Below are 17,618 nucleotides of genomic sequence, written 5' to 3' on the forward strand. Positions count from 1 at the left end.
CTAGGAGCAGGGCAGGAATAAAGACACAGATGTAGAGAATGGACTTGAGGACATCGGGAGGGGGAAAGGTAAGCTGGGATGAAGTGAGAGAGTGGCATGGATTTATATATACTACCAAATATAAAATGGATAGCTAGTGGGAAGCAGCTGTATAGCACAGGGAGATCAGCTCGGTGCTTTGTGACCACCTAGAGGGGTGGGATAGGGAGGGTGGGAGGGAGAGGCAAGAGGGAGGAGATATGGGGATATATGTATACATACAGCTGATTCACTTTGTTATAAAGCAGAAACTGACACATTGTAAAGCAATTATACTCCAATAAAGATGTTAAAAAAAAAAAAAGATAGGGTAGAGAGGAAAAAAAATTGTGTGCAGAATTCCTGCTTGTGATTTTCTTGTCTGTTCTAAAAGGGTCATTTTTTCAATGGCCCTTGCCTCTCTTGTGTTGTTACCATATTCCATTTCTCAAGTCAATGCCTAATGATCTGGTTTCCATATCACTTCTGTGGCAAAGAGTGACAAAGGCTAAGCCATAGTGCAATGGTATTATCCAAGGTGTACAGACCAAGTGAGTCTTTTCCTATGATGTCTGAGTATATGGTGTGCATATATCACCACTTTGAAAAGCCTTTTTAGGTCCCTTCTCTAAGACATGCCAATAGAATTCAGCTTAGAGTATGAAATAACCTGTTTTGGAGTCCTATTGAATGTGAAAAACTCCAGTCAAAGTAAACCAATTATATTAATGTCACTTTCATCTCTTATTGAGGGAATGATTTTAAACTCTTTACTCCATGAGCACAATTTTATATAATTGGAGACAACTTATAAGAAGGTTGTGCTGTACAACTGGGTCATAGCTGATGGCTTACTTAGACACAAATAATAAAGAGACTTCCTTTAACCTCTTAAATGTAACTTTCCCACTTATCTACCAAATAATGCGGTGCTGAGATTACTGATGTCCCAATAGCATCCTGGCCTCCAGGTAGGGTTGTAATCATTCTTGAGCATTTTAGGGTATATACCTTTAACACTGTCAGCTACTAACCTCAATGCTGAAATAGTAGTTACATTAATAAAATCCACTTTAGGAAAATTTCTGATCAAATGATAGTATTTTTTGCATTTCTGACTAGTTTCTACTGCTTATAATTTCCTCTGAAGATCATTTAACAGCAGCATCCCTATAAAGAAAACCAATTGATTAGTAGTGTAAGTGTTGGGAGTGTAACACTGAGAAGTAGAACAGAACAAAGTCAGTTCACTCTTACATATCCTGAGTACCTTCCTTCTGCAAAGCAAAATGGAAATAAATGTTAGAAAGGTTAAAATTGGTCTTTCTCTCATGCAGGTGAAGGACATACTTAAAAAAAAAAAAAACTTATGGGAACCAGCAATCTGTGCTTTGAGAATTTTCCCCAAATGTGCACTTGATCCAGTGTGTGATACAAATTGAAGGACTTCGGGGAACATAAAATGATTTGTAATACCTTAATTGGAAAACTATGCCAAATGGCAACTTAAAAATTAGAAGCAAAGCAGATGAATTAATTTATTTGTTGACTCAAGTTGGCTTATAGATAAATGAAGATAGCCAAAATGTAGCTTTTCATGAGGGAGCAAATGAGATGTGCCTCACTGCTAAAATGAAATGTGACCAAAAAAAGCAGTTTGGAAAATAAGATTGTTTGTTGAGATCGCATTTAAATATGCTTAAGAAAATAGCCATGCTTTATGACAAATGTGAGGTTGTGTACAATAATTTACTGAATACTATTTTGTGTGAACATTTTGTAAATCATGTTAAATTTATTTTTTCATTAAAACATAAAAAGCTCCTCAGCAATTTATATGCCTTAAGAGAATTATAAGTTATTGGTTTATTGCATTTCTTATATTTAACTTTAAGCTTGTTTGGCTGTTGGATTTGACCTTGAATAATGAGAAAATAAGATTAGAGCAGTATTTTCTCTGTTTTATTACTTTCATTTTTCCCCTTTTGGATAAATGTATGTTTCTGGTATGGGAACAAAATTGAGAGCAGGGGAAAATAACAAAAGGGAGACTGTCATTTTTTCTGTCAGTAAAGCTCTTTTTAAACAGATAATAGTAATATGAGGGTCGAATGACTTATTTTTGATAGGAGAAACAAAAAGCAAGACCATGAAGTCTTTTTTTTAAATTAGTATCCTTTATAGAAAAGTTTAAAAGATAATTTTTCTTTTTTCAGTTAATTCTATTTTAAAAATTCATCTAATGTTAAAATTAGGGTGATAGGTATTATTAGGTCATAAATAATAGACCATGTAAAGAACCATGTCTTGGAAAACAGCATATTCTTGTAGCCTTTCCTTCTGAACCCTGAGTGAAGTTATGTAGTCTATGTTTCTGGTATAATTGGTTGACTAGCTCAGCATGCTCCTCATAGTGAAGTAGAAAACTTCAGCTCAAACTTTCTCTCATCAGTTTCATTCTCATTCTTGTAGCCTCACTTTCCTCTTGGTAAAAAGTTTAAGCTTTTATACTTCCGACAGCTATAAAATGTACGGCTCAGTAGCGTAGGAATGTAGGATTCACCATGGTTTATGTATCTTATGGATTATGCCCAAGCCTTTATTTAGAACTGTGAAGGAACATTGAACTGGATGAGTTAGACAGGGAAGTCTATTCAAGACTGTTGAAATAGGAGAGACAGGTGGAACTCAACTCTGCTGAAACAAAAGGCTGGAGAGGATTTTAAGCACTGAGGTGAGGTAGTGAGAGAGACATTGGTGAGGTAGTTGGTCAAAGTGACAGTCCAGCTGTTTGCTAATTGGTGATTATGGCTTCTACCCACCAACTGGAGCATTGTCTTTTTGGATGATAACATTTCAAAGGGATGGCTTCCCGGTCTTTGAGAGAGACATTTCTGGGTTATAAAACTGGCAAGAGGCTGGGAGAAGATTTATATCTTAAAGAAGCAGAGAAAGAATTTAAAATAGCAAGTTTTCTAAAGTGAGAGAACTCACTTCACTTTTCTAAAGTGAAAAAGGGAGGTCAGGGGCTTATAGTCAAGAAGGAATCTGTCTAAAGTTGAGTCAAGCTGAGGGATGTTTAAATCAAAACGAAAGCCAAGATCAATTCATTGGCCATGGAAGGCTAATAAATATCTTGACTTTAAATGGCATAGATAAGTTCTACCTGCTTTTGTATTTATATAAATGGAATCATACAGTATGTAATCTCTTGTGCCTCATTTTTTTGCTTCAGTCCTTAAACATGTTAGATATTCTTCATGAGATAAATTCCCTTCTATCTCTAGTTTGCCAAGAGGTTTTATAAATCATAAATGGTGGTGACAGTTGTAAAATTCTTTTACTTCATCTATCGAAATATGTATGATTTTTCCTCATTTTTATGTTAATGTAATTAATCATACTGATTTATTTTGATTGTTAAACCAACTTTTCACTCATAGAATAAGACTCTCCTGGTCATGGTGTACGATTTTTTTCCCATTATCACTGAATTTAACTTGCTTGTATTTTATTTAAGATTTTTGCCTCTATGTTCTTGAGAAAGATCCCTTTTTTGTAATGTCTTTATCAGGTTTTGGTATCAAGATTATACTGGCCTTCTAAAATGAATTGGGGAAAATTTCTTCTCTATTATCAGAAACAGCATTTTACTAAATTGCTGTTATTTATCACTTAAGGATTTCAAAGATTTCAGTGATGAAGACATCTAGGCCTAGGGTCTTTGTGAGAATGTTTTAAATAGCAGATTCAACTTCTTTACTTGATGCCAGGTAATGTGTATTTTCTATATATGTTTTCATTTTTCTACAGTGTTAGTTTGAAGAATTTGTATATTTCATTCAGATATTCTAATTTACTGGTAAAATTGTTTATACTCCTTGATCTTTTTTGATGTAGCTAGAAACAATGTAAATGTTAACATATTACCCTTCATCATTCTTGATACTGTAGTTTGTGTTTACTCCTTTTCATTTTTTTCTTTACTATGTCTTGCTGGGGTTAAACAATTTCATTAGTATTTTCTGAAGTTTAAAATTTGCTTTTATTGATTTGAATCTCTTTATTAGTTTCTTTTATATTTTTAGGTTTGATTTGCTTTTTTCTTTCCAACTTCTTGAAAGAAAGGATACATAATTTATTTTTAAGCTTTCTATCTCCCAGCTAAGGCATTCTAAACTATAAACGTCTCTCAAAATACTGCTTTAGCTATCTCCCACACATTTTGAAATGGCTTATCTTTGAGTTAATAATAATTTATAATTTGTTTAAATTTCTTCTTCATTCCATGCATTATTCAGTAAAGTATTGTTTAATTTCTAGGAATACAGGAATTTCTATCTAGTTCTCTCTCTTTGTCACTCTCTCTGTCTGTTTTAATTTATCCTCTAAGTTCATTTCACTCTGGTTAGAGGATATATTCTGAATAATTTAAACTCTTTGAAGTTTGTTAAGGCTTGCATTATGACATATATTGTCAATTTTATTAAATGTTCAATTTGCACTTAAATTTTTCATTGTTGGATATGGTATTCTAAATATGTCAAATATATTAGTTCTGCTGTTTATATATTCCATATCTTTATCTTTTTGAGTTTCCATATCCTTTCAGATTGTTACTGATAATTATGTATTGATAATACTATGCATAAGTCTTCCACCGTGATTATGGATTTAACTATTTTTTTTTTAGTTCTGTCAGTTTTTGCTTTATATGTTTTGAAATCATGTTAATAGATGCAAACAAATTTAAGATTATAATAGCTTCCTTTATCACTATGAATTAGTGATTAATAATTCTTAAAGTCTACATTTTTGATTATTAATATAGATACATCAAATTTCTTCTAGTTATTGTCATCATCTTTTTGCAAAGCCTTAAGATTATCTTTCTGCTTTGTTTGAAAGGGTGTCTCTTTTTTCAATACTACAAATGCTTACTGTGTGTGAGTTTGTTTGCTATGATGAAAATCATAAAAGGAGACTGTTTCCCAAAAGGGCTAATGTTATGCAAAGCAGAAGCATCATTTGAGAATGAGGGGAGGTTGGAGGTTGATATGTCTCTGAAATTTTAAATGCTTGGGAATTTAGAGAAATCTCCCCCACTCCATGGAATTTGTGTACTTGCTTTTTCTTCTTCTCTTCCTCTAGGACATAAACTCCATGAAAAAAATTTGCCTTTTTCATTGATTTCTGTAGCCCCCAGTACTTAGAACTGTGCCTTGCACATAATAAGAGTCTATATCTGTGTAATGTCCATTGGAATCTCAGTTTTCTTCCCAATATCTCTGTAAGAAAGGTCCTGTTATTTCCATTTTGTTAATGTAATTGAGTCTGGAAAAGGTTATATACCTTTATAAAGGTGAGTAAATGATGAAATAGAATTCGAATGAGGCCTGTCTAATGTAGGAGAGCATTTCACCCTAGTCATCAGTGGTGAGGTACCTTGGCTGACAGACAGGGGGTGTGGTGGCTAAGAGCTTATGTTTCTGAGTCAAATTTACAGACCATGTCCAGTAGACTTTGGGCAGATTACGCAACCCTTCTCTGTTGCCTCAGCTGTAACAAAGGACACCAGTACCTATTTCATTGAGTTGTTTTGGGAATTAAATCAGTTAATACCTGTGTGCAGGAAAAACTCAGGTATTTTTCGTTCCAGGTGGGGAAAAACCCAGTTCCTCCGTTTTTTCCTCTTGTGTGTGTCTCCTTTACTGCTCACACAATACATTTCATTTCTGGTCACCAATTGTGTGAAGGCTTTACCCCATACTAAGCAATTATCTGTGACACCAGCTGGGTGTCCTACAATTTAACTCAATTCTGACACCATCTACCCAGAGATAGTGTCAGATCCCACAGGTTAAGGGCTCAGTCCCTTCACCACTTCAGACGGCAGTTGCAAGTAGTAGGTTCCCGGGTTCTGTCAGATTTGGCTGCAAATCGGAGGTTCCATGACTCCCTCCTCAGGTTCCAAAATTTGCTAGAGCACTCACAGAGCTCAGGAAGACACTTAGGTTTACAGATGAACAGCCAGATGAAGAGATACATAGGGTGAAGTCTGGGAGGGTTCCAAGCTTAGGAGCTTCTGTCCCCATGGACTTGCAGTGTGTCACTCTCCCAGTGTAGATGTGTTTGTCAGCCTGGAAGCTCTCTGAACCCTGTACTTCAGGGATTTTTATGGAGGCTTCCTCACATAGGCATGATCAGTTATTAATTAAATTTGCAGCCCCTGTCCTGTCTCTGGAGGATGATGGGTGGGGCTGAACATTCCAAGCTTCTAATCGTGGCTTGGTCTTTCTGGTGACTCCCATCCAACCAGAAGCCATCCAGGACCCTATTCAGAGTTGTGTCAATAGAACAAACGATGCTCCTAGTGCTCATATCACTTAAAATTTTTACAAAGGTTTTGAGCCCTGTGTGAGGGATGGGTTCAAAGACAAATATTAGAACAAGAGATGCTCCTAGTATTCTTTTTGCTTAGGATGTTACAAGGCTTTCAGGAGCTCTGTGCCAGGAACCAAAGGCAAAGACCCATATATACATATTTTCTATTACCTCATAACCTGGAAGATATTATTTATAAGACAGGTTCACTTCCCCCTGGCTCCCCACCCCCCATATAGTTTTAGATCCTACCTTAGAGGAAAAAAGCCATTCTATAGGAATGCTCTCACCTCACCTTCTCCAAACCATGTACACATGCTTTGGGCCCATATTTTCCATTCTTCCTCTTTACAGGGAGGAGAGAAGATACTCTCTTTTATGGTATCGATTCCCTCTGCTGTACTCTGAATTTCAACTCTTCATCCAGTCTCTGAGACCTTAAGGATGGATTTTCCCTTTTCTGTAATCATACCTTCAGTCTTTCCCTTTCTGCTGGATCTTTCCCATTAGCATTTACGTATGTTAAAATATCTCTCATCTTTAAAAACTCTTCCCAAATCCATATCCTCATCCAATCACCACTTCTTACAAACTCAAGAAACATGGTTCTGCTTCCAGTCTCAGTTTCTCACTTACTTAAACTGTCTCATCCCTTGATTTCCATCCCATCTTTACTTGTTCATCACCTTCAGTATAGTTTTCAAGTACTGGAGTTCCTAAAGGCTAAGTGATCTCTTCTGATTTAATATCATTAGCTCTCAGTCCTTGCTGAATGTTAGGATCATCCTAGGAGCTTTAGAAAAATTACCAATGACCAAATATCTTCCTCAGAGATTCTGATTTAATGGATGTGGAAGGAGACTGGGCTTCTGCATTTTCTTTTTTTAAGTCGTAAAGTGATTGTAATGTTCAGCCAGGTCTGAGACTCAATGCTATAAATTCTCTCTCCAGTTAATTTTCACCCACAGCTGTAGCTTTATTTACTTCATAAGTAATACAGCTCTGTATTTTAGATTTGGGAAACTTTCAGCATATGGCTTTTGGAGTTTTCAGGAAATCTGAGATCTTGAACCTGACCATGAAACACTTGGCATGGTTCAGTGTAAAACAATAAGGAGTGTTTTAGCCATGCTAGAGATAGGTCTAGCCATCTTCTTTATGCATCATTTCCCATAAGCCCTTGGTTGGTGTTTGGAGTTCTACAATATAGACTACAGGTTGGAAAATGGTGGCCTTATGAGGAAGAAGGAAGGAACCTAACAGGGAGAGCTCCAAGAAAGGAAACAAAAGAGGCTTCAAGTGAGAAAATTATAGGCTATCATATTACGAAGGCTTGGTAACCACAGAGGTAAGAGGCTGGCGTAAACCTTTCTTGGAGTTTTAATCTGACTCCAGCAAATGTTTCTGATGGGGTTACAGTGAGGAGAAAATGAATTACTGTGAATGAATCTGATATAGTGCTTGATAGAAAGTATGGGCTTGTCTTCCTTGAAGAAATATCTATGGACAGCTTCTTTCTGCTGATCTTTTGGCCGGTAAATTTTAAAATTCAGTAGGTGTATGTCTCCTACTCTACATATCATAAAATAATAAAGGTTCGTCTTCCTTTTCCACGTTCTTGTGAAGGATTCTTTAATTTGTCTGTCTTAAAGATTTTCAGAGTAAATAATGGAAGAGGAATAAAGGATTTTCAAAAATACACATTAGATAACGTTTTTTACTTTAATGCTGTTAAGTTACTGTATTATGTTTACAACATTGTTCTTTTCATAAGCCTGACTCCTTAGGGTCTTGAGAATGCCGGCTAATTAAATATGTTTACCCTAGTCACATGTTCTCCCCTAAACAGTACAAAACAAAACCCTCTATGCTGGCCTCTCATGATCCAGAATAATTCTCATTTCCTCTGGGAGGAAAAAAAACCACTCCCCAATGTTATATTCTCTACTGAGAGGATCACACTAAAACCTTGACATTCCAAAATTGTGGAAAAAAGGATATTTTAGTGAATGTGATTTTTTGATTCTGCTAATTTACTATTGGCCAAAAAGGGGGGTAAATTTTAAAGTTAAAAGCTAATCTACCTTGCTGAAGCTAACGGTTAAAGAAAAATTACAATTAGCATTTGTTTCCACATTGCTGATAAAAACCAAGCAATTAGAAAAAATTTTCCTAAGCCAATACTAAACTCATAGTATTTAAAAGTAAAAATAAACTCGTTGACTTGATTTTTAGTTAATTTGCAATTAAGATGTCATATTGTACGTTGTTTTAAGTTGCTAGAGAATTCTGTAATAAAGCTGAAATTATATCCCTGTGGTCATTTAAAACAACATTTCCAGGGCCCTGTAAGAATGAATTAGCCTACACAAAAACACTCAGAATATGCTCATCCTTAATCATCATGTAAATTAACCCAATTCTACCTGCAGAATTATCTGTTTAATTGCCAGATTTACTGAAGATTGAGTAAAAACATGAGTTGTTTTATTTTTCTAAACCACTTCTCCTCAATCATCTATTGTTAAGTCACCCCAGAGGGTAAGAGTAAACTATAGTACTGATCATCAGATTCAATCACCTAATTATACAGAATGGTGAAGTGACTTCTCCAAGAGCACACATGTTAGTGACAAAGCTGAAAGAGAAATCTATGCCTCAATCAAATAAAAGACAATGTTCTATGTAGTAAAGTTTTCTATAAATTAATATAAAAAGGAAAGAAAAGCAGGGAAGCTGTGACTTCTACATTTTTTTAAGTTTATTCTGCTTAAATTTAAACCTTAAAAAAAATCTCCATCATGATCTAGTTAATACTTGTGCATTTTGATCAATGAGAATTATTACTTTATTAATACATTTGAGGTTTAGCTCCTTGCTACTGTGTTTTATTTTTTTCATATTCTAGATGGATGGGAGTTAGTCATATTTTAAAAGATCCATGTCATGGCCTTCTTAATTTGGTACTTTTGGTGGATTAAATGATTTGAAATCTTAATATAGCCTTAAACAATATAGTTACACTTGGATAAACTTTGCCTAATAAAATGGCTGGTTAAATGTGACTAGATTCTTGAACACTTAAGATGACTATTTTATATATACCTACTTTTTCAAAATCCAAAATCCTTTTTACTTTAAGAAATATAGTTACTAAAAAACAAAAATGAGAACTGTGTTTAGGTAAATGTTACAGTCTTTCTTCCACTAAAAAATTTTTTTCTGGAGAATAATTTTAGACTAAGGACAATGTTTTATTTAAATTATAAGAGAAATTTGAACAGTTTTTATTTTTTATTTGGTGTCAACTCGATTCTATAAACTATAACATGATGTTTACATATGGCACAAGGTTTTGATATGTAGATTATGTGACCTTAATATATTCGATTGTAGTTAAAATTAATGATTATATGTTATGAAAATCATGTTCAATAGGAACTTTTCACATATTTATTTAACTACATTAAAATGCACTTCAAATTTTTTAAGTAAATGATTTTAGTCAGTCTCAACAGTCTTAGAAACCATAGCACTCTTTCTTGAAAACACTCATAAAAAATTTCATGTTATTCTGGCATGAGTTTCCTTTTAATTTGTCTAACCCTGTCTTAACTAAACAAGGAACTTAATTTGATAATTTAATAGCTTAATTATGACTTTGCTGGCAGTTTCCGTGTTGACATGTTTTTAAAATTCTGACTACCAACTGAATTGAAATATATGCCTCATATATTTTAATGTTCTCATGTATTTCTCTATATAAATGTTTTCTTGAGTCCTTAACATTTAAATGTAAACACTTTAATAAGATCTAGTGGAGAGACTGTACTCCTGAGAGTACATTTTTTTCTCAGTTATTACTGTTGAGTAGGTGGCTGCATATCAAAGTCAGGCCCTGACCTCAGAAGCCCTCAGCCATCCTCCTCCGGCTGTATTTCCCTCCTCTTGCTCCCCCCACCCACAGTTTTCTTCTAAATTAAACTGTTCATTAGTACTATTACAACCTTTGAATCCTTCATGTTTTTTTCCACAACACTTAAAATAATATGCATTCCCCTTTTGTCAGCAAAATTTTGACAGTTAAAACACAGATATTTTGAAAGCTCTATAAGCAGTCTTCTAAACTAAAGCCTGACTTTAATGCAGTTTGTATTTGTACACTGGAAATAAATATATTTTTAATAAGCCATATTTGCCCAAATGCTTCTCTCATTTCTCAGTATGTAACTTTCACTTTTGCACAGAATAGACAATTGCTAGTAACTTAGGGATGGTGAATATGATTTTGAATATATTATGTAGCTAAGACTGTTTTTCAAATATGTCATTTTAGTTTATGATGGTTGAATATTAGTTAATTGAATAATTTAAGTGCCTGAGGGCATCCTTCTGCAACAAACACAAAGGAAAAGAAATAAAGGTGAAATAAACAAAAGAGAGGAAATGGATGTTTTATGGACACGTTATGAATGCATGATTTTAATACAATTGTGTATAGTAAAACTTGAACAGATGCTAGGAATAATTGTTGATTTTTTTATATTACTGTATTTTTAAAAGAAGTCTGGAGGAAGAAGAAACCAACAATTTATTTAATGTTCATTGTGTGTCTATAATAAAGGCCTTTTCTAGTTGTCCCTTTTCCTGATTTTAGGAAGACAAACCCTCCATAGGCTGTATCTTCATATGGAGTCTTTTTGTGACCTGTGTGTGCCAAACTGAATACTTTCTGCTTATTTTGTAGCTCTTAAGTCTGTCTGGTTTCAATAAAATAAAACAAAAGGTTGAAGCAGAAAGCTTGTTTGGATCTTCTTACAAATCTTGGTTGAAAGTTTGACTCAGGTTGTTCTTGCCTTTATTAATCGTGACCCATGAGAAGTCTTTTAGAATGATATGTAGTATACTTTATCAATGCATATCTGAGTCATTTTATTCTTCCATAAGAAATGAAAGATAGTTTACTGTTTTATTTTAGTATATATTAGTGCAAAGTGTGTGAATAATCCAGCAAGAAAAAATATTAAAGTGATGAAAAATTTAGATGAGAAGTCAGTGGTAGATTTACATACTGAATTCCATTTTATTTATTTATTTTTAATTAGTTATTTTATACATATTAGTGTATATATATGTCAATCCCAATCTCCAGACTCATCCCCCCAATCCCCTCTGCTCCACCCGCTTTCCCCCCTTGGTGTCTGTATGTTTGTTCTCTACATCTGTGTGTCTGTTTCTGCCTTGCAAACCAGTTCATCTGTACCATTTCTCTAGATTCCACATATATGCATTAATATATGACATTTGTTTTTCTCTTTCTGACTTACTTCAATCTCTATGACAGTCTCTAGGTCCATCCACATCTCTACAAATGACCCAATTTCGTTCCTTTTTATGGCTGAGTAATATTCCATTGTATATATGTACCACATCTTCTTTATCCATTCGTCTGTCGATGGGCATTTAGGTTGCTTCAATGACCTGGCTATTGTAAATAGTGCTTCAGTGAACATTGGGGTGCATGTGTCTTTTTGAATTACAGTTTTCTTTGGGTATATGCTCAGTAGTGGGATTGCTGGGTCATTTTTAAAAGTTTTTTTTTTTCCTGGAAATCTGCATCTAGCATTTTAAACCTTAGTTAGCTATATATACATTATACTGGAAAATATTGCATCCCAAACTAAAATGAGAGAGAGAGCAAGAACACTTAATTTCTGTTGGCATTGTTGTTTTCAAAAAAGTGCTTTATTTCAGTATTTCCTGTGTTCCACCTCAAAACAAATCATTAGTATTAATTGAGAAGGTCAGAGAAAGCATCTTAGATAAAAATGTACAAATTTTTTACATTTCAGTTGGTAAAAATCCAATTTCATGATTTTAAAAAGGTGATTCTACTAGCTACATTCATTTGGAAAAATTGCAGGAAGAATAATGATTATAAGCTATATCTAACTGTAAATCTGGGCAGGGACTTGGAATTCTTGTTGTGATGTAAGACATCAGTATTTTATAATTTTCCATATCAAGGAGAATTTTTCACCTGAAATTGGGGTCTAGAAATACCAATTCCTAGAATGTGACATCACTTAGAGAATTAAAAAAATTAGTCATACTTAGCTGTGAGAGTACTGTATTTATTAATTTTTAAAACAGTATAGTTGATTCATTATATTAGTTTCAGGTATAGAGCATAGTGATGATACTCAATTTAATTTACTATAAAATATTGACTGTATTCCCTGTGCTGTACAATATACTCTTGTAGTTTATTTTATACATAATAGTTTGTACCTCTTAATCCCCTACCCCTATCTTGCCCCTCCCATCCTTCCTCTCCCCACTGGTAACCACTAGTTTGTTCTCTATATCTCTGAGTCTATTTCTGTTTTGATATATTCATTCATTTGTTTTATTTTTTTGGATTCCACATATAAGTGATAAAATACATCTATGTTCATCAGTGATATTGTCCTATAATTTTTTTTGTGTGTGTGATGTTTTTGTCTGGTTTTGGTATCAGGGTGATGGTGACCTCATAGAATGAGTTTGGGAGTTCTCCTTTCTCTGCAATTTTTTGGAACAGTTTCAGAAGGATAGGTGTTAGCTCTTCTCTGTTTGATAGAATTCACCTATGAAAGCATCTGGTCCTGGACTTTTGTTTTTGGGGAGTTTTTTAATCACAGCTTCAATTTCAGTAATTGTGATTGGTCTGTTCATGTTTTCTGTATCTTCCTGGTTCAGTCTTGGGAGATTGTACCTTTGTATTCTGAACAACCTAAATGGGAAAAGAATTTGAAAAGGCATAGACACATGTCTATGTATAACTGAATCACTTTTTTGTACACCTGAAACTAACACAACATTGTTAATCAGCTGTACTCCAATATAAAATATGAAGTTTAAAAAAAAGAGCTACTAAAAACAAAAAAGTGATAACATACAGTATTTCTTTGTCTGACTTATTTCACTAAGCATAGTACCTTCCAGGTCCATCCATGTTGTTGCCAATGACAAAATTTCTTTTGTATGACTGAGTAATCTATTGTTTGTGTGTACCACATCTTCTTTATCCATGCATCTTTTGTTGGAAACTTAGGTTGCTTCCATATCTTAGCTATTGTAAATAATGCCGCTATGAACATCGGGATGCATGTATCTTTTCAAATTAGTGTTTTCATTTTATTCAGATACATACCCAGAGGTGGAATTACTCAATCATATCGTAGTTCTATTTTTAATTTTTTGAGGAACCACCATACAGTTTTCCCTAGTGGCTTTACCAATTTATATTCCCACCAACTATATTTATAAAATTATATACAAAGGAGGATACTGTACTTTTTTCTTTTGGATCTCCCAGAGGAAAACATCAGGCCAGAAACCATAACACAATTGACTGTAAAATGATTGGTTATAAGACCAACTTTCCTTAATAACTGTAAGAATTCGGACCTGTGTGTGATGGCACAGAAGAACCTTTGTGTTAGAATATACTTTACTTCTGCTATAGCATAAATTCATGCTCTCTGATATGCAGTTGTCTCATTGCAGTTCCCCATAAGAATTCTACTCTGTGTCATGTTAGTGACAAGAAAATATAAATTAAGAGCTGAGTTGTTTTAAAATGGAATGGTGAAACGTGAGGAAGTATATGGAAACCTTAAGAACCTTTCCTGGAGCTTTGTTCCAATGATGTCTTCAGGTTTTTTACGTGTAGCCTCCGGAGAGTCCCCTCTTTAAGCATTCATGCCTTATCACTGAGGGACAAAAGCATATATTAAGAAAGTGAGGAAGCCTTGTTCCCATTCTTTAGACATTTTTGTTGATTATCAGATGTTTTATTTTACTTTAATATATGAGCACTTGCAGCTGTGTGGTTCACAGTATTCTAAGAGGAACAAAGAAGTTAAAAATATATATATATATCATGGCTTCTTCCTGAGTTACTTCTAGGAAGAATTTTCAGTTTTGCAATTCCTTTCTGCCCCAGAGTGCTTTTTTCTTTACCGTGTAAAAATATGGACATTCTAACTGAGACACAGTGTATCAAGTGACATTATCAGTCTCAAACGGAAAACAGGCTGGCATACCTTTTGAAGTTTGTACTGAAAAGCAGTATTCAAATTATGAAAGGCTGGGGCAAGCATGGTTGCATAGTTGGTACATGTTACTGGCGAGCTCAGCATCACTGATTTAAGATTCACTGTTGTCAGGTAGATTTGACTGTTCTGTAACTACAGATTGCACCCTCATCTCACTCCCTCCTCTCTCCTCACCAATAGAGAGATCTGGAGAGTAAGATACATCAGCTCAAGTCCGGCAGCCGTGCTGAGAGAAACATCTTACAGTTCTCTCACTATGAGTTAGTAGCATATTTGTACACAGAGAAGATAGCAGGCTTTATTATACAAAACGAGTACCCATTCTACTTCTCATCAACTTGAGTGTTTCTGTGTTATTAGGTGCAAATCATCAGTAGCTTAAATTGTCTAGCAAACTAATAAGGAAACAAGATCTCTGTGCTTTCAGAAACATCATAATGGCTTCGAAGTTAGATAAGTATGCTTTAGCAGAGATTTCTGAATATTTTAAACTCTGAGTGCTGCATTTGCTGTTTTTATGTAGTGAGTACATAAGCACATGACGATGTGCATTTATTTAATTACTCAGAATTTATGGAACCTCTAATATGCACTCGATGTCATGTTAGGTATTAGGGATATAGCTCTTTGACAAGACAAGGTTAGTTTCTTTAACAAAAAAGTAAAATATAGTAAATGAAAATTGAAAATAAATAAAAATATTTACTTTTTAGTTAATGGAGAAAAGAAGCTTAGGAGTGACAAAATAGCCAAGAAAAGCAGCTGCAAAAACATTGTCATCGGGGAGAAGGAAAAGTATTATGCACCCTCCCACTCTGGGGAAAAAACAGCGCTCTGCAGGTTTCAGAGTGTTCAATCTGGCCAGACACTGAGTGCAAAGAGAAAATGAATGAGAAGTGTTAAGGTCAAGTTAGAGAAGAACTCCAAGAGAATATTTAATTGAAGGCAAAAGCCTATAGTTTTACATGCTTGTAAACAATGCTTTCAAGGAAATTCCTTCTAAATGATAGTTTGGAAGACTCACCACTTTTTTGATTTATATACAAAGTAGCTTATTGTATTTCCCTATGATTGATAAAATAACTAGTTTCACTGCCAAGGCATACTTTATCTCTGCGTCTAAACTGAATACCAGAAGGCATTTATAAAGTATCACTAGAAATGTTCAGTAATCAGGTAGTAAATATTATTGCATGAAAGGTGCAGTTGGGAGTTCTTTCCTGACCTTCGTCTCTTCCATTGTATCTGTTACTTCATAGAGATGATTTTTTTATTGAAAAAAATAATTGGTCATTTATTGTTGGCCATTTATTTCAAAATGAGTGCTCTGTAGCCAAGTAAGGAAAATACGGCAAAGTTAGAAGTTACAGTTTTAAAAAATTAACCGTTAATGCATTTTTATATACTGTACCTTTGTTTTATGTCTCCTGTGATTGTGAAGTAAAAATATGCATGTTGTTGAAATGTGATAAAATATAGAGACATATAAAAGTGAAATTAAAAGCCAATTTGAATTCCAGGACATAGAGATAGTCATCGTGAATATCTTGAAGCACTTCCTTGCAAATTTAGACCAACACATACAGCACTAACACACTTAAAAACACAGTTTCGGGGTTCCCTGGTGGCACAGTGGTTGAGAGTCCGCCTGCCGATGCAGGGGACGCGGGTTTGTGCCCCGGTCTGGGAGGATCCCACATGCCGCGGAGCGGCTGGGCCCGTGAGCCATGGCCGCTGAGCCTGCGCGTCCGGAGCCTGTGCTCCACAGCGGGAGAGGCCACAGCAGTGAGAGGCCCACGTACCGCCAAAACAAAACAAAACAAAACAAAACAAAAAAAAAAACCACAGTTTGCATCCATCAGCATCAGTAAGATTCATCTGTAAACAGCAGGTCATGCAATCTTAGCTCTCTTTGCTTTTCTATTTCCCCATTACCACCGGCAATATTGAGATCTCCCAGGCCAGTGTTTTTGAAATAGTGTTTTCATATTGCTTTTCCTTTAGCTTGTGTGTGTGTGTGTGTATGTGTATACACACACACACACTCTATTGTTTCTCTCACTTTTTCTTTACCTCTAGAAATTTTCAAGCATCTAGAAAATGGAGGAAGGGTATAATCTCTTCCAATAGCTTTGTGTATATATGTGTGAATATTGTAAAGAAAACCTCAGACATTATATTTTTTGTACCCAGAAATATTGACACCTCATTATATATCTCTATCAGAGGACTTTTGAAAATATAATCCCATACCTATATGTAACAATAAAATAGTTTCTTAATATTAAATCCATAGTTTTCCCCAGTCATCTCAAAAATGTCTCTTCACAGTTGGTTTGTTCCAATTTAGATCCAAAGTCCAAACAGTGTATTTGGTTGGTGTGACCTTCCCTTTTTTTCTTGCCATTTATTTTGAGCATTAACTATGAGAGATCGTTCCAACAGTGAGAGTTACCCAACCTCAGAATGAGAAGCATAGCTGGAAGTGCTCAAATAGGCTGAATGAGCATCTGTCAGAGGTTTGGCAGAGGGAATTCCTATGTTGGTTGTTTTTAAAGTCCCTCCCAACACTGACTTCTGATCTAAGAAAGTAATCATGGGTGCAGTCTTGCAGTTACTCTGATAGAAAGTTGTATATCCCCAGTGGTCGCGACTCACTCCTCTTCGGCTGCTTTTCTCACCAGCATCAGTGGTGGGAAGGGGAGATAAAGACTTGAGCTTTAGTTCTTCCAGAGTCCATTGAGTGGAATGTCTCTTTTCTTATCAAAAAAAATTGGGGTGATGAAAATGATTTTGCAAGTAAATAAAGAACACATTTTTATAGGCTTTGTTTTTTCATAAACATGGTATTCTCCCCTGTTCTCATTCTAATCCTTATTACATTCTGTCTAATTATGAAAATAGCTTCCTGACTTGTTTCCCTCTGGTGTCTTTCTGTGGTAATTCAATGTTTGACTATATTTCTGTTTAAAATATTTTTTCCCCTAAATTGCTGGTCTTCACCTTTCTCTGTGATCAATACTAAGTTTTTATTGTTCAGTTTTTAAGGCTCTGGGATTTGCCTTTTAATTGAGTAAACAAGTTGCTTCCCCTTCTGCATCAAGATTTGATGCA

The sequence above is a fragment of the Hyperoodon ampullatus genome (assembly GCF_949752795.1).
Source record: "Hyperoodon ampullatus genome assembly, chromosome: 9".
NCBI lineage: Eukaryota > Metazoa > Chordata > Mammalia > Artiodactyla > Ziphiidae > Hyperoodon > Hyperoodon ampullatus.